The 23,399-nt window shown below is 40.9% G+C and overlaps 1 long non-coding RNA gene across 1 annotated transcript; it reads left to right on the top strand.

Annotated features, from left to right (window-relative positions):
* Positions 1-1,660: 1,660 nt before the first annotated feature.
* LOC149747869 (uncharacterized) lies at positions 1,661-9,485 on the top strand. The gene is made up of 3 exons (XR_016395156.1): positions 1,661-1,910; positions 2,688-2,741; positions 2,992-9,485. It is a non-coding gene; the product is annotated as an uncharacterized LOC149747869 (long non-coding RNA).
* The last annotated feature ends 13,914 nt before the right edge of the window (positions 9,486-23,399 follow it).

Here is a 23,399-nt window from a genome sequence, read left to right as displayed (position 1 = left end):
AGACCTGGTGCAGCGATGGCACATGTCTATTTTAGTAATCACTTTGGCAGACTCCTTCGAAGCATTTGTTAAATAATCTACTTCTGTGTTTTAGGAAAATTGAGTCTTGAGTCAATGACCCAGGAAATGCAAAGGAATGCTGCCTGCATGACAGATTCCACGTGTTGATAGAAACACTTTTCACTCTCAGATTCTCTAAGAAAATTATGAAATGGCATTGCTTCGCGTAGAAGTTTTCTTCAGTATATATTCATTTAGTGTTTATTTTAAAACTACATACCCTTCTTTTTTAAGGAAGACATTTAAATTATGGGATTTTCTTTTTTCTTTTTTTTCCTGAGGCAAGAATGGCCTTTGACTCCAGGTTAGATGAAGATACCCCGTACAGGACATTGAGGGCTTTGTGATGGCAACAGGAAAAGCCCAAGAAAAGAGAGAACCTTGCTGAAGGATACATGCCTGAAAGGGAAGGGTGGGCACTGCTGGGGGAGGAGGGAGGAAGGCAAAGAGCAAAGAAGATGAAGGAGACCGGGAAGTGACTATTATTTCAAGAGATATCCTGATAAGCTTATTGCAGAGCATGGAGCACGGTCAGTGACCTTTAACTGGACTCAGATTACATTTGCTGTCAGTGTTCAGTCGTCACAGAAATGGTCCCATCCTTTTGAAAGACACATACGAAGTAGAACTAGATAGGAACCACGTCTTTAGTGGCATTAGGTTTTCACCTGTTTTGTGTAACATCCGTATAGGTATTGAAAGCCACTCTACCTTCTCAACACTGACCACTTACCAAGCCAAGTAGGGTGCTGTGGTCCCCAATCTGAGCATAATAGTGGTGGGTGCTCAAGTAGAAAGAGTGATTGTGGCAGGAGGTAGGGGAGACAATCTGAGGGGGGAAAGAGACGGGATCTATGTGGGATGGTTTTAATTTCATTGAGACCATTTCTTGGAGGCTTTATTATCTTTAAGTAAGTTTTTATGGTAGTCTGCGATATGTATTCTTGAAAAATTTTGTTTTTAAGAGTTTCTTCATTTTGTTTTCCCTTCTTCTCCAGAAGAGATGACATCTCTTATATTTTAAATCTCTTTTAAAGGATTTAATTTTATAGTGCCGTTAAGACCAAAAATATGTCAATTTAGTGAGGGAAGAGATTTAATTGCTTCAGAACATGCACATTTTGAAAAATAAACATGTTTCTTTTTCTCCTTGGTCAATTTGGCAGCATGAAGTCACTTATTTGTGGCTATTTGTCTCCACAATTTCCCTTAATAGTAGGTTTCACAGTCTCTATATTCATGAAGCATTTCCTTATGTCTGGACCAAATCCCTTTTTGCTCTAACTTGAGGCCAGAGACTCTGTGGAGATGCTCACAATTGTCTATTGAATAGACAAACACTTGGAGTTTGTTTTGAAAACTTGCGTCTCTTTCCCAGGGTAAATAATCCTGATCTCACAGCCTTCCTCAATGGCAGTATAATGCATTCGTGACAATGTGCTCATGTTTAAAATTGGTCACAGTTCTGCAGTCTCAGGACTAGTGCAAGGAATGCAACACAAAATTTATTTGACAATCCTACTTGATAATCCTATTATCCCTCTTACTGGAATGGTCCTTTAATTTACAAAATACTTCTATGAACAAGAGCTCATTTTATCTGGATCACAAACCTGTGAGATAAATATTTCTTATTTTTCTTTTCTTTCCTTTTTTTCGTTACAGATGAGGTCACAATCTCCAGCCACACTACCAATAAGTGGGAAAGCAGATTCAAGTCTGGCGCTTCTGAGACAAAGACCAGGGGCACCTCCACTCCCCAGCAGCTGCCTACTACATGCAAAGCCCTGTGCCGAGTGTTGCAAAGGATACTAGGATGGGTACTCCACTCCCAAAGACCTGCTTACGCGGTAAGGAGAAAGGTCTTGGGGAGGAAATGGAAAGATTTGGGCTCTGATTGTTAAGTGGGGTTTGGGCAGGTGGAGAAGAAAGTTAGAAACATTCCTGGTGTGAGGGGACCTGCCTATGTGGATGTATGTTGTGCAAAATCGTCACATGTTAAGCCTGTATCTTCTCACGGTAGAGGGCATCCATCCTTGGAGGCATGATGAAGTTCCATGGTTAAGAACTAGGGCTATGAAGTTCCTGAAGTCTAGATTTAAATCCTGGATTCACCACGCACTAACTGTACCCTCCTGGGCAATTTCCTTCATCTCTTTTTGCTTCATTTTCTCATCTGTAACATGAGAGGATTAAACGTAACTATTCATGTAAACACACCATAAACATTAGTTATCATAGCACCAAAAATGCCTTTAGTTAGAATAAAGAGTGGATGGGGGTATTCCTAACTCATATCTCAGTTTTCTATTTCCCAAGGACATGATTCATAAGCATTCTTAGGGCTTCCCTGGTGGCGCGGTGGTTGAGAGTCCGCCTGCCGATGCAGGGGACGTGGGTTCGTGCCCCGGTCCGGGAAGATCCCACATGCCGCGGAGCGGCTGGGTCCGTGAGCCATGGCCGCTGAGCACGCGCGTCCGGAGCCTGTGCTCCGCAACGGGAGAGGCCGCAACAGTGAGAGGCCCGCGTACCGAAAAAAACAAACAAACAAAAAGCGTTCTTAGCCTTTGCCACCAGTTCCTTGTGATAAAGCACAAGATGATTCTAATTTCACTCTCGTTTTACAGGAAAGGAAACTGAGGAACCATCTGGTGGATAAACCCCTTATCCCTTCCACAGAGGTAATTTTAATTCTCACTGTTGAATATTAGTGAGTTCAAGGAACCTAAACTGCCCACACACACACACACACACAAAAAAACAGTAGGAGAGGAAAATATATCAACTTCTTAACTGGCCTCAACTGCCATTTACTTTCCATCTTAAAATGCAAGTTTGGGGTATTTGTTGTGCATGATTTGCATTTTGTTTAGATTAGAACGGCTGTTTCTATCAAACTCAGCTCTCACTGTGTCCCCATTCCTGAATTAGGCGTAAGGGGTATGGCTGGAGTCACCACATACTCACAAGGACTTGATCTTAACCTTGAGCGTCCCCAGCAAAATGTGTGTGAAAGCTTTCTATCAAGTGTGCTCTGGACAAAAAGAAAAATGAAATCATGATTTAGGGGCCAGTGAGGAGGACTTTTGTTGGAGAGATGGGAGAGGTGAGTATATCTTGCTCTGAGGTTGATCAGTGTCTCTATTTTGGGGTGGGAGAATGGAGCATCACAAATCGTCTTCATTGCGCTGAGTGAGTGGCACCTGCGTACAGGTCACTCAATAATCATGGTTCTGCTTTTCTTCCTCGAAGGACTGCTTAGTGTGGTGGGGGAATGTCATTGGGAATTTCAGCATAGGTGTATTAGTTTTCTCTGGCTCCAGTAACAAATTACCACTAACTTAGTGGTTTGAAACGATGCAGATTTAATTATTTTGCTGTTGTATAGAGCAGAAGTCCAACGTGGGTCTCATTGGGCTAAAATCAAGATGTTGACAGGGCTGCATCCCTTTCTGAAAGCTCAAGGGCAAAACTCGGTTCCTTGCCTTTTCAGTGTCTAAAGGCTGCCCAAACTCCTTGGCTTCGGTCCTCTGTCTCTCTCCCCAAAGCCAGCAAAAGTAGGTTTAGTTGGTCTCATACCACATCACTCTGACCTATTCTACTGCCTCTCTCTTCCATTTATAAGGACCCTTGTGATTACATTGGGCCCACCTGGATAATCTCTATTTTTAAGGTCAGTAGATTAGCAACCTTAATTTCATCTGCAACCTTCATTTCGTTTTTCCATGTAAGGTAACATATTCATAGGTTTTAGTGATTAGGACATGGACATCTTTGGGGAACCATAAACCACCTGCCTACCAGAGTAGACACTGGTGCCAAAAGACATCCTCAAAACGATTTGTTCAACAGATCCACTGAGTAGTTAGGTTATAAGCCTCTCTTTTGTCCAAAAATATCTACTAAAATTGTTAAGCCTACTAGACGTGGACACCTTGGTGTCGGCACTTATCTGGAACAGCCGCTCTGCCTGCTAACTTGGAGAGAGACAAGGAAGGAAGACAAAGAGAGTCAAGGCGCTATGTCCTAAGCTCAGTTCCTGTCACCCAACCTTTTGTTCGTCTTTATTACACGCACTGAGAGCCTCCCTTGCTCAAATGGACCATCATCTCACACTCCAAGGGTCACACACCAGGAGCTTCTATACAAAGTTCTGTTGAAGCTCTACCGTGCCCACCTACCATCTCCTAACTTCAGCTAAAAGTGGGTCATAATAATCCCAGGTTCATCTCTTGTTGGCCTTCCATCCTTCCTAGGTATTGAACTTCATTTCCAAAATGCCTCAGGACAACAGAACTCCAACTCTGATCTGATTAAAAGTCATACATTCAGTTATATTTTTAAAGTTCAAGTCATGACTCAGTCTCTCCAACTGAGTTGCGATCATCAGAAAGGAGTAGCCAAAAGAAGGTATTAGAGATATTTCAGGACAATTAAATTTAATTTTTAAATTGTACCTTAAAATATTTTTAAAGTTCTGAGAGACTGTGAATGCTTTCTCTTCATTCATTCCTCTTCTGTACCAGAGTAAGGATCGAACCACTTACACCAAAGGAAATTATCTTGTTGTGTTTTTAAGATCTTCATTCCACCAGAGGAGGACACAACTCCACAAATTTTCTTGTCAATATATTCTGAAGTTTAACAGTTCTCCTATCCAGAATGTGTTCCTGGTCCAGACTAATTTAAATCAACTTATTCTTTTATATTCTTAGTTGAAGTGTAAAAAAATCTGGTTTTCAATTTTATACAGAAAATATTTAGATACTTAAAGACTCTTATCGATGTTCATCCTCGCTAGTTTTGCCAGATCTAAAGTTGGAGAATGTGGTACATATTTTGACAAGAATTATGCTAATCCTGCACTGTCTAATCTGGACTCAGACATTGTGTGTGTAAGTGCATGTGAGTGACTGTGTGTGTGTGGGCACGTGTGTGGGGGGGCGTGTGTGTGTGTGTGTGTGTGCGCGTTTGTTCCAGTCATATGGACATCTGGAAACCCTACCAAATTCCCCTTTTTTCCAGATCAAATAATCTCAGTTCCATTTAATTTTTCTTCAGAAATTCAAATGTATAAACACTGAAAAGAGCCATTAAAGGAAGTAAGAACCACACTGTAGCTGAACAGCTAGGACGACATAAAGCCAAGCTTTCCTAGAAGCAGAGAATAAATAAGTGAGTTTTTTATCTATTTCCTATTAGCAGTAGAAATCTATGAAACAGAACCACATATACCAACAGATATTTGAGTGTCCAATAGATTTTCAGACCTGACATAGGCTTTGTCAACCAGACAAGTAATGTGAGTCTTGGGACCTGCTTGAATTATGCACACACAGGTCTCGGGGGAGCCAAGGGAGCCCTTGACATGCAATTGACTCAGACTTTTCATTCACCCAGGGCTTCAAATGTGGACTTTGGGTTCTTTTTCCCTAAAGGAGGTCTTTGATTTACAGAAGATGTTCATCATTCAAATTTAAGCTTCTGTCCCATTACAGGTATGCCACCTATAGTACACTTAAAATTAAGTATTTTTTATAAATCCTGTAATCATCTTATGAAAAGCCAAATTGTATTGTACTGCTTTTGTATGAAAAACATTAATTTATTAACCATAAACATTTAAAATGTACCACAATTATTTATAATCCTGTTATAAAATTGAGTAGTGGCCCAGGGCCTCTCTCAACCTCTGGGAGGCCCTGTACGTATAAAATCCTGTCTTGGTGTCTGGGCCTTCCAGTAAGAACCCACAGGCTTCCATGTGGCACTATGCCAGTATCCTCAAAAAGCAGGGTCTGCCTTTATTGACCTGATGCTTTGATGGCCTTTGATCAGGCCATTGTACCAGAGCAGCCAAGATACAGGGCAAGATGTGGCCTTTCGGTAACCTTCCTTCTTTGTGTGAGAGTAAGACAAGTTAATTGGGCTTGACAGTACAGATGACCCTTTCAAGTCAGGTAAAATGAGACTGTTGTGCTTATCACAGGTAGATAACCATTAATATTGCTTGTACTGTCTATGGCAAGAGAAAGGGGCTTGTTTGTTTTAAATGTTTTTCAAGGAAGGCAACAAAGACTCCCCGGTGATGGGGTGGGGGGGCTGCCTGGCTCACTTCATCCAGGGAAACAATGGTGCCATTTGAAGGGTTCAAGACACATTGAAAGGTAGAGAACACACTCCCATTGATAAATTATTATTATCGATAACCCTTTCTTTGTTCTTTATTTCACATAATTGTCAAAGTTCAGACTGTGGGACCTAGTGCTCGCTTCGGAGCTCTCTTCGGAAAGCTAAATCTGAAAAGGAAGCCTTCTTGGATTTGAGTAGCAATGGAATGTCCCTGGCTATCTGAGCTGATACTGCTGATACTTTATTAAGCAATTTGTTTTGCTCACCATATATCCTGGAACTCTTTTTCCCTTTGTATTAGTTTGATTCTCTTTATGAGAGACACAAATGACCGTACAAGATTTCCCCCAGAAAAGGATCATTCACTCTTCTCATTAGCCAAGGTTTCCAGGGTTGGAAGATGGTGCCATCCTCTCCGCTTCCCTGTAGAAAACCAAAAACTACAGGCTAGTCTCAGGGACTCAGAGGCCCTTTGAGGTCATGTGACTTTGGTGCTCACTATTCTATTTCACTTGTGTTGGTCCTGTTCTCCTGTCAGCAGTTCAGAATCTAATTTAGGAAGAAAGCAAGAGAGGTGGGGGGTAGGGCGGGAAGGAGATACTAGGGCTAGTCTCAGTGGAGGTTCCCAGGTGGCCTGCGGTGGGTCCTGCTCCCTGTGGACAGCCCTATAGGTAGGAGCATGATCTATGCATTGATGTCACGTGTCTTACATTAGCAAAGAGTGATTTCCAAATAACTCCAAGATTTACCAGTAAAATAAGAAATAAATCTGAGTTTTGTTGCATAGCACTAATGGAATTTCATCGTTATAGTATTGCCAGGGCTACAGAAAAATAATTTTGTCCATTTATTGCTCTAGACTTTGTGAATAGGTAACGTTTCTTTTGGAGAACAACTTGACAAATGCATATCAAATACCAGACAATATAATATCCTATTTCTGGAAATATATGTTAAGAAAACCATCTAAGAGGAGAAAAGCATATTATTGGAAAGTATCCCTAAATAAAGAAATATGCTTAGAGCAGCATTACCTATACTACCCAAAACTGGAAAGACTTTAACTTTCTGACAAAAGAGGCTAATCAAATAATAAAATGTCAATACTGTGAATATTAGGCAACTATGAAAATAGTAAGTATCATGGGCAGACAGGGAACAATACTTATGAAACATAAAGTAAAAACTAATGTAAAATTATGTATGAAAGACTACAATCATGAAATAATTTTTATGTACATTGAAAGGGTCTGTAAATAAATGGAAATTACTTCTATGGGATTCTTTTTTATATCTTATAGAATTTCTTGATAAAATAGTTCAAAGCTGATTTAATCAGCAAAATATTTTTTATCACAATAAACTTTAATATAATATTTTAATAAAATAAGATTAATTCATGTTTAGTGAGTTTCACTCTTGCCACGGGTACATTTTCTTATATCATTATAGACAAAGGGCTGTTAGGAGGTTAGTTACCCTAGAATGCCAGAGAAATACTTTCATCATCAAAGGTTTTAAGTGTGGTATACTCGATATACTTGAAAAGATTAAAATGTTAGATTCACCATCCTCCCTTCATGGCATGATCAGCGGAAAATATCTTTTTTCATCATCTTGAAATAAAAACCCAACACAGAATTACTCCATGCAGTTTCAGAAAAACAGTGAAAGTGCCTCATATAGTTGAACAGAATCAGTTCTCACTCATTTTTTAAATCAGCTCAAGAGCCTTTAATAGTGTTCCATATTCACCAAACTAAATAAACTAATAAATATATTGTGAATAGAGCATGATCTTATTAACAAAGCAAAACTTAGTTTCTTAAAGTTCTCTGGGTGACAGATGTGCTTGCATGAAGATGTTTATTGACTTCCTTGTCGGCTACGGAAGTCTGCCTCTCACTCTTGGTTGGAAGCTCCTTTAAGGACAGATAATTTCCTTTCGCATCATTTATACCCCCCCAGATGTGCCAGCACATCTAGCACATGATTGCTGTTCAAAAAATACTTGCTTAGGGGCTGCCCTGGTGGCGCAGTGGTTGAGAGTCCGCCTGCCGATGCAGGGGACACGGGTTTGTGCCCCGGTCCGGGAGGATCCCACATGCCGCGGAGCGGCTGGGCCCGTGAGCCTTGGCCGCTGAGCTTGCCCGTCCGGAGCCCGTGCTCCGCAACGGGAGAGGCCACAACAGTGAGAGGCCCGCGTACTGCAAAAAAAAAAAACTTGCTTAAATAAGTAACGAACGAACAGGCCAAGCCAAATTTTAGATCTTTTTCCTCTTTTAATTGTCTGTATACTGTTTAATAAAACAGCACCAGCATCTTTGATTAAAAGCCAAAAAGAATTCATCGTTTATTAATAGAGTAAATTCTACCATATGCAGAGCCAGAGACTTCTACTTTTATATGTTGTATACTTCTGGATTGTTTTAATTTTTTATTATTAAAAACATATATTACTTCTGTAACATAAAAAAATAGGATAAAATGGTAGGCTGAAAATGTTTGGTTTGGGCAAGAACATTCACACTTTAGGAATTTGTTGTTCCTGCAGGGGTGGAAACAAAAGGAAGTGTCAAGGGTGCTGAAGCACAGAAACTGTTTAATGTAAATGTTAAGATTCACATAGCTAGACCTTAGAAAAATGCTGCTGACCCAGATCTCCCCAATCCTTTGCTAAAGCAATGAAAAAGAAGCACATTTTCCTCCACCTTTAAAGTAATAGTTTAGGGACTTCCCTGGTGGCTCAGTGGTTAAGAATCCGCCTGCCAATGCAGAGGACACGGGTTCAAGCCCTGGTCTGGGAAGATCCCACATGCCGCGGGGCAACTAAGCCCGTGTGCCACAACTACTGAGCCTGCACTCTAGAGCCCGTGAGCCACAACCACTGAGCCCACGTGTCACAACTACTGAAGCCCACGTGCCACAACTACTGGAGGTTGTGTGCCCTAGAGCCCACACACCTCAACTACTGAGCCCATGCGCCACAACTACCAAAGCCCGCGTGCTCTAGGGCCCGCATGCCGCAAATACTGGGCCCGCGTGCTGCAGCTACTGAAAGCTGTGCACCAAGAGCCTGTGCTCTGCGATAAGAGAGGCCACTGCAATGAGAAGCCTGCACACCACAACAAAGAGTAGACCCGTCTCGCTACAACTAGAGAAAGCCCGCGCGCAGCAACGAAGACCCAACGCAGCCAAAAATAAATTAAATAAATAAAGTAGTAGTTTATTATCACTAGACCTTGGGTGGGGACAGGGGCAGGGAACCATGTTGTTTTGCACTTCTTGAGAGTGAGTGCAACTCCCCTCAGGAGAAGGGAGGAAAAAAATATTAAAGGACAAGTCACAGCCCTTCTCTTCCCCCCAGCAATTTTGTTCAGGGTTAGTAAGAACTTACAAGACTGTTGGCTGCCAAAGTTACCTAATGGTCTCAGAACTGTGGCTCAACACTGAGGAGATTTTACTCTAATATTCAATTTATGGCAACTTGAAACTGAGTTAAATCCCCTTACGAGTGGGCTGGGCAAAGTGATTTTCTTCCAAAGACAGGGGGAGGAAGAGTAACTTCATAGAGGAGACGTCTGGCAACCATTACCTCACGCAGGTGATCAAGATCAACAGCAACTATGAGAAGTCTTGCTGATAGCATGTACCCTTGAGATAGTGTGATGAGGCGGGCACTTTACTTCTGTGGTCCCTCTTCCCCCAACCCCTAATTCCAATATAATCATGAGAAAAACATCAGACAAATCCCAATTGAGGAACATTCTATCAACATAAAATACTTCACCAGTATTCCACAAATTTGTCAAGGTCATTAAAAGCAAGGAAACTCTAAGAAACAACCAAGAGTTGCCTAGGGAGACATGACAACTAACTGTAATGTATTACCCTGGATGGGATCTTTCCTGTAATAGAAAAAGATATTAGGTAAAAACTAAGGAAATCTGAATATAGTAAGAGTTTTAGTGAAGGTCTGTGTATTAAATAACAATAACAAGTGAACCATAGTAATGTAATATGGTAACGATAGGGGAACCCGGGAGCAAAGTACATGGGCTCTCTCTGTACCATCTTTACAACTTTTCTGTAAATCTAAAACTATTCTAAAATAAAAGCTTTAATTTTAAAAAATAAATAAAGTAGGGAAAAGGGAGAAGCAATTTAATATACCCATGTTAGAAATTAAAGACTTCTTCAAGCATGAACGTTCTGATTGTCTGAGAAATGTAAGCCAGTCTTTGTGGGTTAGTGTTAATCTAAAAATGTTCTTTTATGACTCACCCTTTCAATGCATTTGAATAAAACAAAAAAAGAGTCATATCGGAAGGTTGGAAGAGACGTTGGAAGTATTCTCACCCAAACCCTTTTATGAGTGAGCGAGTACAGGACTGAGAGGCAGAGCCAGAGGGCAAGTCCCCGAACTCCAAGCCCCCAAACTATGGAGAACCCCAACCCAACAAAATGCCAACTGAACACAATTAGTCTATCTCTCGGGTATCTAGCAGTCAGCTCGCAATCTGCCCCTGCTGTTGATCAGTTAGTTCCTAAGAAGAGACTAGGAATTTCAGTCTCGCAGGCTGAAATTTGGTATAATTTCCCAATGTTTCCCAGTAACTTAGAATTTAAAGTGATCCAGATAGTGGCATAGCTGAATAGAGTACTTTAAAAATCACTGATATTTCTTGATTTGCTTTAAAGCTGCTCTATAGCCCTGGAGTATCACAGCCGGTGTTTTCAGACTGCTACTGCTCAAAGTTTGAGCAAGTTTTCAACTTATATCCAGGAACATCCCCGAGCGAGAAGGGGCTTACCGTACCTTTCAGCCATGTGTGTCCCACCTCGGTGACCCCAAAGGGATGTGAGACACTAGCTTCAGGGAAAGAACCTTCTTCTTTCTTTTCCCATTACCTCTTGGAGTGGCCTAGGATCTCTGAGGATGTAACTAAAGTGCATTCATCGAGGCCATCTGTTATGATTGTGTAGACTGTCCCTTGTACAATGAGCACAGCCACACACAACTGCCCTGCTTTGGATTGACACCAAGCCAGTCGTGAATCTGAGTTGATGTTTAAAATGAGAAGAGGCCCAGGTGTTTATATTTCCTTTAACTCTTATGATCGCTAAAGCTCTTTGCTATCTACCTTTTCCAACATGCAGGTAACACTCTGTTAGATAGTGATTGCTCTGATAAGTTTATTATTTTTTTTAAAAAAAATACATGCAGGAGGTTGCCTCTGATATTCCTTCGTAATTTTGTATGTCCAGAAAGCTTTTTAAACCCCTCCTACTCTCCCAGACAAAGAGGCATAGACATCCCGGTGCTTAGGCAAGGTTACTAGATTTTATAGCACCTCAGCTCAAGAGCCCAGTGAATCCATGCTAGAGACCAGTCTGATTTTCTGTGAATATGTTCACCATGCACTACATCTGAAATAGTAGAACTATTCTGCCATCCAGCAAAGATGTATTCATCCTTACTAAGAGCCTCTCTCGGAGTTATTTTCACCTGGGAAACGGGGACAATAGTGTTGTGAAGTATTATTCTAAAATATCATGCCAACCCAAAATAATGTGGTAGATATTTCCAGTGGAGAAAACACTTCAATTTAACTGTTTCCACAACTCCAGGTCCCAGAGGAGAATAAGGAGCTGTTTGAGTTGCCTGATTCAACACAACTATTCTTTTTTTTACATTTATTTTACTGAGGTATAGTTGATTTACAACGCTGTGCTAATTTCTGCTGTACGGCAAAGTGATTCAGTTGTACATATGTATACATTCTTTTTCACATTCTTTTCCATTATGGGTTATCGCAGGATATTGAATATGGTTCCCTGTGCTCTACAGTAGGACCTTGTTGTTTACCCATCCTATATATAATAGTTTGCATCTGCTAGTCCCAAACTCTCAATCCATCCCTCGCCCACCTGCTTCCCCTTGGCAACCACAAGTCTATTCTCTATAACACAACTGTTCTCAAGTAGAATCAGTTGTCACATTGATAAGATTCACTCATAGATCGAGAAGGAGGTATCACAGCATCTGCTATAATTAAATGTCCTGGGCCTGCACTTCTGAAATGCAGACAGTCAAGACAGTCCCAGATGAACTGGGTCAAAGGGCAACCTATTCAACTACTGTCTAACTTTTCTATTTGGTGGCACAACTGTCCAGTAACAGCTAGATAAGATACAGTTTATCAGGTCCGAAAGAGAAGACCTTCTAGACAGAAGAAAAAATTCTCCTATATTAGATAATATAAAGTTACCTTAGAAGAGGATTTCATTGAGACATTAACTTTTAAAGATGTTATGATATTTTATTTCTTGTGACACACTCCAGCCGAGCAATAATTAACGTCAACTTCACCAAACAGAGAGAAATCATTTTTTGAGGAGAGTAATTTCAAAGCAAGTGTGTGATCTCCTTCCAAGGTGTATTTTGTATTTTGCCAGTTGTAAAAGTTGGGCATTATATGCAGGAAAAATGACACCTACACATGTAAAGGACCACAGTGTTCCCCGTCCTAGACCAGTGCGATCCAGCAGAACTTTCTGTAATGATGGAAATATTCTCTATTTGTGCTATATTGTCCAATAGCCAGATGTGGATACTGAGTACTTGAAATGTGGCGGGTGTGACTGAGGAACTAAATTTTAATTGTGTTTAATTTACATTAAGTAGCCACATGTACCTAGTGCGTACCTCATTGGGCAGTGTAGCTACAGACACTACATTATATCCTCTCTGGAAGAAGTAAAAGTATTATGGCAGATGGATCAGGGTAAACAGTCGTGTTTGGAGAATATGGGGCTTTGTGCCCATCATTTCATCATTAAATCTCTTCAGCTGTGAAATAGGAACTTATGGCTCAACAGAGAAGGATGAACTTCAATAGAAGTCTGAGTATTTTTCAGAATTTTATATGAATCATGTATTCCTAATCCTATGAATGTATGTATTTATGCCACTTGATTCCATTTCATTTAATATTGTTAAGAAAACAATGATATATGGAACTGGGTAAAATGCTATGGAAAAAACTCTTGAAAATAGGAGCTCTTTCGTAGACAGTCTCTCAAAGGAATTTATAATTTTAATAATGTGAATATTTCGATAGTATGTTACTCTGAAAATTGAAGAGAGGGTATACAAACTATAGTCTTGAGCTCTTCCTGAATTGTAGACTTGTACATTCAGCTGCCCACTTGACATCTCTACTTAGGCTGAGGATGGACAAAAGAGAATTTAATGTGAACATGTAACTTCAAGTGACTTAGATAATCAGGTACCTTCATTGGGAGATTTGATGACATTATGTATCAGCAGTGTTTGAATCTTTATAAAATTCTTTGTATTAAAAAAACACATTAGTTTAAATCAGCCATCATCATGTTGACCATCAAGATTACAGAGCACCCAATAGACAGAGGAAGACCGAAAAAAAATGCAAAGTATAATCCTTGTTAGGATTAGGAATACATGATTCATATAAAATTCTGAAAGATGCTCAAACTTCTGTTGAAGTACATCCTTCTCTGATGAGCCATAAGCTCCTAGTTTACAGCTGAAGAGTTTAATGGTGATACGATGGCACAAAGCCCCGTACTCTTCAAACTTCACGTTTATTTTGTTAGACTTAGACTAGTGTTTACCCTGATCCATTCACTTCAAGCTGTTAAAATCGGCAAAATTTTAATAAATGAAAAAGGCTTTACATTTTTAATAATTATTTGGGATTCATTTTGATGAGATCTGAGCTATGGTAAAATGTAAAATGTAATGACATTGTATGTTGTCATATATATTAATTTTCCAACACACCTAATACAAAAATGCCAAACTTATACAACATGCAAAAAGAAACTCTTACAGATGTTAGTCCATCCTTCTATATCTATGTTAAAAATAAAGATATAAAAGACCCGTCTGAATTTTACTTTATATGGCAGTTTTAGTATCCTAAAACCTTTAGCCACGGCCACATTCAAAGTGACTGGAAGAAATTACTAAATTCAGTTGTTTACAAGACATATTCATTTCTAAAGCCCTACTTTTCCATTCATTTTACGACAGATATTGTCCATATTTTCTTTCTATCCCAGAGTCGTAAAATGTGGAGCTTTAATTTTCTCGTCATGTTGAAAATGAAAAAAATCAAGTAAATGTTCTGTGAAATTCTGAGGCTAAGTCAAAGGCAGCTAGCTTGCGTTTCAAGTCACTAAAGATTGAATTTTTGCTGCCACCTGTTGACGATAATTGCAAATAATAAATCTCGTCTCCACAAATCACGAAATTCCATAGTTGAAAAAGTCCTTAGAAATCCATCTCCACTACTTCATTTTATGAACAATGAAAGGGCTCAGAAGGGTTAAGTGATTTTCCCAAGGTCACTCCAAGGGGGCAGACCTGAGAGTAGACTGTAGGTTTGGGCCTTGGAGTTCCGTGTTGATTTTCCTGTACCATTTATTCTCACTTGTTGAGGTAACAGAGCACCTGAAATGCATGGTCCTCTGCACGCTTCCTGAAATACTGATGTGCTTCAATCCGTTACATTAACTAGTAATATTTTTTGCCATATGGAGGAACAAGTCTATGTCTCTTTAAAATATTGTAGCAAGGGCTTCCCTGGTGGCGCAGTGGTTAAGAATCTGCCTGCCAATGCAGGGGACACGGGTTCGAGCCCTGGTCTGGGAAGATCCCACATGACGCGGTACAACTAAGCCCGTGAGCCACAACTACTGAGCCCGCAAGCGACAACTACTGAAGCCCGTGCACCTAGAGCCCGTGCTCTGCAACGAGAGAAGCCACCGCAATGAGAAGCCCGTGCGCTGCACCGAAGAGTAGCCCCCGCTCGCCGCAACTAGAGAAAGCCTGTGCACAACAACAAAGAACCAAAGCAGCCAAAAGTAAATAAATAAAATAAATAAATTTAAAAATATATATATTGTAGCAAGTAGGTCCACTGGACCTGACATTCAACCCAGGATGGGCATGTGTGGATGGGGTGGTAAGGTGGACTCACCAGCTGTCTGCAGGAGTGACCGAAGGGCCTTCTGGGAAAGAGTCCTTCTTTCTGAGAGAAGAGAGCTGAGAGTCTGACCCAAGAGGACATGAGATCCTGGGTGTGTCCCAAAGTGGCTAAAGGCTCGTGTGTGAGTCTGAAAGAGAAAGAGCTGAAACAAAAGAGTAAAACCTGAAAGAGTTCTTCACACTGTGGGCGCTGGCTTCCTCGTGGAAGGAGACGGCTCCTCTGGGTCTTCAGCCCATTTCACAGGCACCATCATCTCTAGGGGAGGGGAGTGCATTCTTCAACACAGGCATCCCGTGCTTGCAGGAACTGTCACCGTGGAGAGTCAGGGCAAGGGCAGAGGACCACATGGCCCCTGTCTGACCAGATTTATGAGCACAGAGTAAATATCCCCTGCAACTCCTATAATTAGTTGAGAGGGGAGACTTTTAAGGACTTGGAGTTCTCTTGATTACTATCGGCAGCATAGCTAGAGAGATGCTGTTTGATTTATTTTACTCTGAGCACCAGGCTAGTGCCACAGCACTGACACTTGTTCACTCAAACGTTATAAATATGAAGTTGTGGGGAGTTAATTTAAAAAAACACAAAAAACCCTAGCAGTCACGCTAACCTAATCTAAAGGAAAGGCGTTTGACCCTAAAATAAATTATTTAATCTCTCTAAGCCTTGGTTTCCTCGTATGTAAAATGAGAAAGTTATTAACCAACCCTTTCTACTTGCCTGAGATGTCTGAGAAAGTGCTTTAAAGTTGTAAGACGTACTCAAATGGAAGGCAGTGTTTGTTAATTTAACCTATCCTTGCTTCTTATTGATTTGCATTAACTGTGACCATGTGACTTCCTTTGGCCAATAAAATATAAACTGAAGTGACCCACCACTTCCAGACAGAAGCTTTAAAAGCCAGTGTGTATTTCACTATATTCTTGTCACCCTAACATGATGATTATGGAACACCCATTAGGATGGAGCCTCTGTCAGTCTGGCTGGGGTCCATGAGTACTACACATGAACAAAGCCCCCTACTGGTCCATACTGGACATGGCGTGTGAGCAAGAAACTTTTGTTGATTTAAGTCACTGAGATTTGGGGATTACTACCTCAACACTACCTGGTCTATCCTGACTGATCCCTGGGCCTATGCCATATCTGGGATACAAATGTAAAATATAAAGAAACAGTATGAGTCAAGTGGAGGTGACTGAAGGAGGGCTTCTTGGAAGAGATATTTTAGGGAGAGGTTTTTTTAAAAAGTCTAACAGAATAAGAGAGAAGCATTACTAATGAAAGAATTATGTGCATATGGCTAGCTTAATTAGAAATATGGCTAAGAATCGGATGGTCGATAATAACTGTGATGTTTTCAGACAGTATCCAATACTAATCGCTCATACACTATAATACCTGAACTGGCTTTAAGGAAAATTAATTCTTTGCCTGCATTTCTTTGAGGCTTGTCTATTAAATGAAGAGAAAAATTAAAAGCCTGACACACAGATGTCTTTTTTCTAGGTAGCACCTTTTTTATCTATCATGCCAGTGGCGGTCTCTATGAATAGGAGCACAGATACATGATCTTTAAATATCTGAATCTGGACGAAAAGGAGACAGATCCAAGAGACATAAACAGATCACAACAAATTCTTCACAAACAAAATTTCCATCCCTGCTTATCTCTGCTGAATGTCAATTTTAAACTCTCAGTGGGGAAAGGTATCTCCAAATCTCTATTATACCACTTCTGTCCACACCTTCACAGTGTTATGAAAAATGACCCAGAAGACATTGCTGAGTGAAAGGATACCTACCAGGGTGACACAAGTGAAAGAAAGAAATAACCCAACAGTGAGGCCTTTGATGCGGAGCCTGAGGATTTCCTAATAGCAAATGGGACGAATCGGTGGCTATGAAAACAGCTGCTGCAGCTCCCCTTAAAACAACACACACGCCCCTTTCTCTGCCTTCCTAAGAAGCCTCGAGGAGAGCAGCTCACAGCGCTCTCCAGCCCAGACAGGTCGAACTTCTCTGCCCTTCCTGAGCGCAAGAGGAAGAAAGCACCCACACAAAAGAAATATTTTTGTTGGCTGTCAGTCCAGAGCGTGTTGACATCCCTGTTTGTAACAATCCACTGGTCAGTCTGGGTGTGGTCGCTCCTTTTGAAAGTTGAGTCTTGAGGAAGTAGGTCAAGTGAGCCACTGTTGTCGTGCTCCCCTGAGCGTGGCTACATCCTTGCCCTCATTATGTGTGTGTTGCCTTGGAATTTGTGTCTTGCTGACCCATAGTGCCACCTACTGATTCACCAACCAGCATTTCTGGTTACTCCAAGTGACCAGCAGGGCTGGACTCTTTCCTTCAAACAGGGTGAGCTGGGCAAGCAAACGACCTGTCATGCTGAGAGTCGGAGGGGATTGATCAAAGTATGGGATGTAGTTGAGGAAAGACTGGTGGTTAGAGTTGAGATAAATAATCCAAGGGGACCAAGGTACATCTGCAGGAGGGAATTAGGAAATGAAAGAAGACAAGGACTGTGAGATGGTCAGAGGCAAGCAGACAAAGGGCTTTGAGGGAAGACGTGAGCCATAGTTCCGATTCACCGTCCACCAGCTCTTCCCCCCATCACTGTGGCAGAGACCGCCAGCTGTTCCCCACGAATCCTCCTCTTCCCGGCATGTAGCTGAGCTCCATCTTCCTGGTTCCTTGCAGTTGGTGTAGCCATGTGACTGGGCTCTGACTAATGGAATGTGAGAGGAAGCGCCATGTGCTACTGTCAGGCCTGGCCCGCCTACTCACAGTCCCCTTCTCCCCTTCTAGCTGCCTGTGGTGGTGACATTGGAAGCCATGCGTTCACAACAGCATCTCTGCGATCAGCCTGGATCTCTGCCAGGAGTAGAGCCCACCTTCTCCCTTTCCTACCTCTACCCGCTAACTTGAAACTACTCAGTCCTGTAAAGTGAGAAAGAAAGAAACACTAAGTCGTTCTCTAAGCCACTGATTTTTTAGGACTTCTTTGTTGCTGCAGCTGGCTCTTATCATTTTTATCACATCCATGATATGACCTGACTCACACACTATTATTTACTATCAATCCAGTGCACGATTCTCCTAGTTCCCTATGAACCATGAATATAGGAGACCTGCCTGGTTTGACCAGTTTTCTTCTCCAGCTTCATCTCTCCTCATGCCCCACATTGTCATATGTGCTCCAACCTTACTGAACTCCCATGCTCCCTCACATGCATCTCTGTTCCTCAGCTCTCAGCATTTCCACAGGATGCTCCCTGAAACACTCTTCACCTACCCCTCCCACCCCACCTCCTCCCTCCTGATCTGTACCTGGTTAATTCCTACTCAATCTTCCGATTGCAACTTGACCATTACTACCTTGGGGAACCCTCCTTGTTCCCTCCAAGACTGAGTTAGGTGCCCTCTGCATTCTCACAGCCCCCTATCCTATAGGTCCCACTGCACTCATCTCCCTTCCAGAATCTAGGCTCCATGAGAACATGAACTGCGTCATATTCATAACTGAACCTTCGGATCTTAGCATGGCGCCTGGAATGTGGTACACACTCAATAAATATTTATTAAATGAAAAACTTACTCCTGAAGTGGCCATCAAAATCCTGATATAATAATCTGAGATAATGTTTGAGAATGAGACAATATATATGACATCTTTTTATAATTCCATTGCTTAATTCAATCCCTTGTACATGGATGTTGCCTGTACATACCTAAGTGATTATCTTCTCGGAGGAAGACCTGTATTTTTTATTTAAGGGAAAACTGGGCAAAATGTTGGTGCCTGACCCAATATTTGCATTTTATCCTATAAATGACTTTTATCCATTTTCCTAGTTGTACTTCCGTATGCATAAGAAGTAAAATGTTTCCTAAATGATAACTGGAAAAATTCCGGAAGGATCAGTATAACAATTGAAACAATGAAGTATATGTGAGGAATGGATGTCCCTAATAACTGACACAAATGCAAAAGAAATACTTTAGGTAAATAGAGCAACACGTCAGGTCAAGTTTAGAATTGAGGCTAAGGTGTTAATCTGAAGGATAGAAGATTTTAGTGGCTTGTCAAATCCTCTAGGCCAACAAATAAAAATCGAATCAGGAACTCTTAGACTTGTGAAAGTCTGTTGAAGAGAAGCTGATTTCAATGATGGAATGCACCCACACATTCAAGTATTCTAAGAGAATGGATAGGATTTTTTTTTTTTTTGCTTCCTATCCTTGTTAAAGTTTTGAATTATTATGGCAAATTTTGATTTTCCAGGTAAATTCTCAATAACACACTTTGTGTTTCTTCTGATCGTGATGAGAGATTGCCTTATAGTAGATAATATCTTTTTAATTTTTGTACACTATAGTAGATAATATATTTTTAATATTTGTACATTCTTTCTAGAGCAGATTAAAGGCAGGCAGTCCTGGGCTGTACACACAGGCTGAGTGTTCTTGGGAGTTGTAGGTGACATGCACATGTGTTTTCATGGGAATGGTCTTAACCAGAATAGATGGAAGCAATCGGTATCACTGCAAACCTCCTGGGTTTAGTACCTCAGGGAAGGGATATCTAACTCTAAGGAGCTAGGTGAAGTATTGGACAATGTACTTGAGAACTAAGAGAGGATCAGTAGCTTAGAAAGTAGTCTCAGAAGTTGGCCTTGGAAGAAAACGTTCCCCAGAAGCATTAAGCCATTAGCCGGTGAGAAGACTTAAGGGAAGTCTCCCGAGAGCCTCATGCAACATTCGCAGAAACTGTACCAGAGCATAAGCATTTCCAAGTTCTCTATAAATTGGAAACTTCCCCAGATAAGAAGTCTAATACTTAACTGCAAGAGCTGCCCCTGCTTGAATTAAAAGCAGAGCTGCCAACTCTGAGTCAGGCCAGCAGAGGGCAGAGCAGTGAACCTTGAAACCCGGTGACCTGGGCTTAGAGTTAGGCAGATGCGAGCGTGAACGGGAGCCTCAGAGTGAATAAGGGGTAGGGGATTGCCTGTGGAATTGGGGCTGCCTTGGCAACATAAAGAAACCATAAGGACTGAGCCCAGACTTCTGAGGAGTAGACTTTAGAAGTGTGCAGTTACGAATTAGTCTCTACTTCACTTCAAAGAATATGGACCAGTAAGCGGTTGGCTCCTGTTTCTAACGCCAGAGACAGGAGAAAAGGACCACAGCAAACTGTGCCCCAGACACTCTTCCAGGAATCTGCAACTGGCACCCCAGGTCCTTCTGGCCCGGGGGAGATCCTGCCACTCTGCTCTCTCTTGCACACTCCCTCTTGACATAGGATAGGCAGGAGGCCTGCACAGTGGCACCTCGGACCTCAAAAAACCCTTACTCCCCATCTCCTGCCAGCCACCTGGATGGGAGGATATCCTACCTTGCCCCAAGGTGCGAAGAGTATGAAGATACTGCTTCCTTCTTTACCTACTGGATTCCAAATCATTAGGCTTCTACCTTAAAAAGAAGTTCATGTGTTATCAGAGATCAGTTTGGTTTGAGCCCCCATAGGTGGGTTGGAAAGAGAGGACAAGTGAGATATATTTACTATGAAAGTTTATTTTTGAGCCCAGTACCCTGTCTAAAATGTGAAAAGAGGTCCTAGGAGCAGCCAGAGTTGCTGTCCTTGGACTCGGTGGATAGAAAGGGTTGAGAGGGGACGCAGGTACTCCAGTATAAACCCAGAAGCCTCCCTGGAGAGCAACGAGCTCTTAAGAAGAAATGCATGCAGAAAGACATCCTGCGGCTCTGAGCCACTGCTCCATAGCTTTCCTACCGGCAGCTTATTGAATACTGGTTATAAAAATGGAGACTTCCTGACATTACACTGGGATCAGTGTGCTTACTAGTGTTTCACCCCTGGGCTTTTACATCTTGTGGAAACACCCAGGCCCTGCTTTCTTGCTGGCCCTTAAATAAACCACATAGTGAGTTCCCTGGCTACTGTGAGCAGTAATCAATCAGGCAAGACCTTCTCCAAGGCCCTCCCACCCCTCTCTGTATCCTAACAGCTCAGACTCACACAAGCTCTGATTTCCCTGGCCCCAAACTCTGGGTCTCATGCCTTCACTTTGATGTCTGCCTTTGGATGGCTCAGATTCGGCAGACTTCAAACTCTTAACCCCATTCTTGGATCTTGATCCCATAGAGTGGCTTTGCGGTTTGTCCACCACTTTATCCTACCTGAGGGGCACCCATTGGCCCAGAGGAGGGCTCCGCTCCTTCCCTGTGCTTATGTGACAATCCGGTCAGTCTCTGGTCCCCAAAGCTCACAAAGGAAACTGTGAGTTGGCACCAGCTTCGCGGGCTATCTGGTGAAGAGATTCCCTCCATAATCTGACAAGTAAGTTGACAAAACAAGCCCAAAGAGTAGTCTTAGGCCACTAGTGTCTTTGATACCAGGGTTATGCCGGGAAATTCAAGATCGGTTAAACATGAATTTAAAACCATCAGTTTCCACAATGACTTCAACTGAATGGATGGAGAATAAGAAATCAGTAAATACTGTCTGAGATTTACTCTTGTAGTTAAGAACACACACACACACACACACACACACACAAGCACACTCCATAAAGACTATGACATCTTGATTTTTCAAACTGTAATGAATTATTTATTCAACTGCTGCCTCTGCAAAAAGTTGGGGGGGGGAGGAGATGCAGGTCTGTTCATTTTTTCATATTACCCCCTTAACTTCAAAGGGCTCTTTTGAGAACTATCTCCAGTTTTAAAGAAATGTCTACCTGCGTTTCAGCAATACCATCAGTTTTACTTCAATTTCTCTTGCTTCTGTTAAAGTCAAGCAAATATTAATTTTTAAAATTTATTTTAAAGCAATATGTATTGTATAATCTATTGTGTGCATACACCAAAGTTTATTCAATCTACTGTTAATGGACATGTTTTGTTTCTAATAGGTTGGTGCTATTATGCTCAAATACAGCTATAAACATGATTGTACATGTATCCTGGTGCGCATGTAAACATTTCTCTAAAGAACGGAGAACGTTACTGGAATTTTAATGGAATTGCCAGTTGTAGTGTATGTGCAAGTTCAACCTTACCAGGTGAAGCCAAATTGTTTTCCAAAATGGTTTTACAAATCTGTGCTTCACCCCTGCCACCAGCCCCCTCTGACCCCCTCAAGTAGTACATGAGCAGAGTTCCCCTTGCTCTGCATCCTCTCTTTCACTTGATATTTTCAGAATTAATTTTTCTAATATATTGGGTTTGTCATGGTACCTCACTGTGGTTTTAATCTGCATTTCCCCGATTACTAGTGAAGTTAAGCACCATTCTGTGTGTTAATTGGTGATTTGGACTTCTTCCTTTATGAAGAGCCTGTTTAAACATTTTGTCCGTTTTCTACTGACCTGATAAATGCCTTCTTGTTGATTTCTCAGAACATTTAAAATATATTCTGCATACTAGATTTTGATAGCTATGCATGCTATAGATATGATTGTCTTTAATGTAGACATTTCCTTTCACTCTCTTTATGGTGTATTTTGATGAATGAGGTTCTTAATTTTAATGTAATTAGAATTATCATTCTTTTCCTTTACGGTTAGCGCTTCTGTTTAAGAAATCCTTCCCTATCCTAAAACTAAGGGGATTTTTTTCCCTGTTCTGTCTTAAAAAGATTATTGCTCTTTCTTTCGTGGTAGGTCTTTAATCTACCTGGAATTTATTTTTATGTATAATATGAGCTATAAGTCCAAATTTAAAATTTCTATATTAAGATGATTGTTTTAGCATCGTTTATTATATTTCATGTTTTAGCATCATTTATTATATAAAAACCAATTGTATTCTAAGAATACAATTGGTTTTTATATATCCATTTTGTAACCTGCAGTTCCCTAAATTCTATCAATTCTAATAATTTATGCATAGATTTATTAAAAATTATATATATGTAGTCATACTATATTTATAACTCATGAATGGATGTTGAATTTCAATAAATATGTTTCTATAAACTTAATATAATCACATGACTTTTCTTATTTGTTATTCTAATGTGGCAAATTTTATTAAGCGACTTTTTTGAATTTTTTGGGGGGTGTACAGTTTAGTGGTTTTAATTTTAATTATTTATTTTTTTAATTGAAGTATAATTGACCAAAAAAATTCTATTAGTTCCAGGTA

The sequence above is a fragment of the Delphinapterus leucas genome, chromosome 12 (genome assembly GCF_059928025.1).
Source record: "Delphinapterus leucas isolate spDelLeu-1000000601 "Yukka" chromosome 12, BTC_Dleu_Yukka2, whole genome shotgun sequence".
NCBI classification, from domain to species: Eukaryota; Metazoa; Chordata; class Mammalia; order Artiodactyla; family Monodontidae; genus Delphinapterus; species Delphinapterus leucas.
The sequence above is the reverse complement of the archived record's forward strand: the minus strand, read 5'-3'. Positions and strand labels throughout refer to the sequence as shown.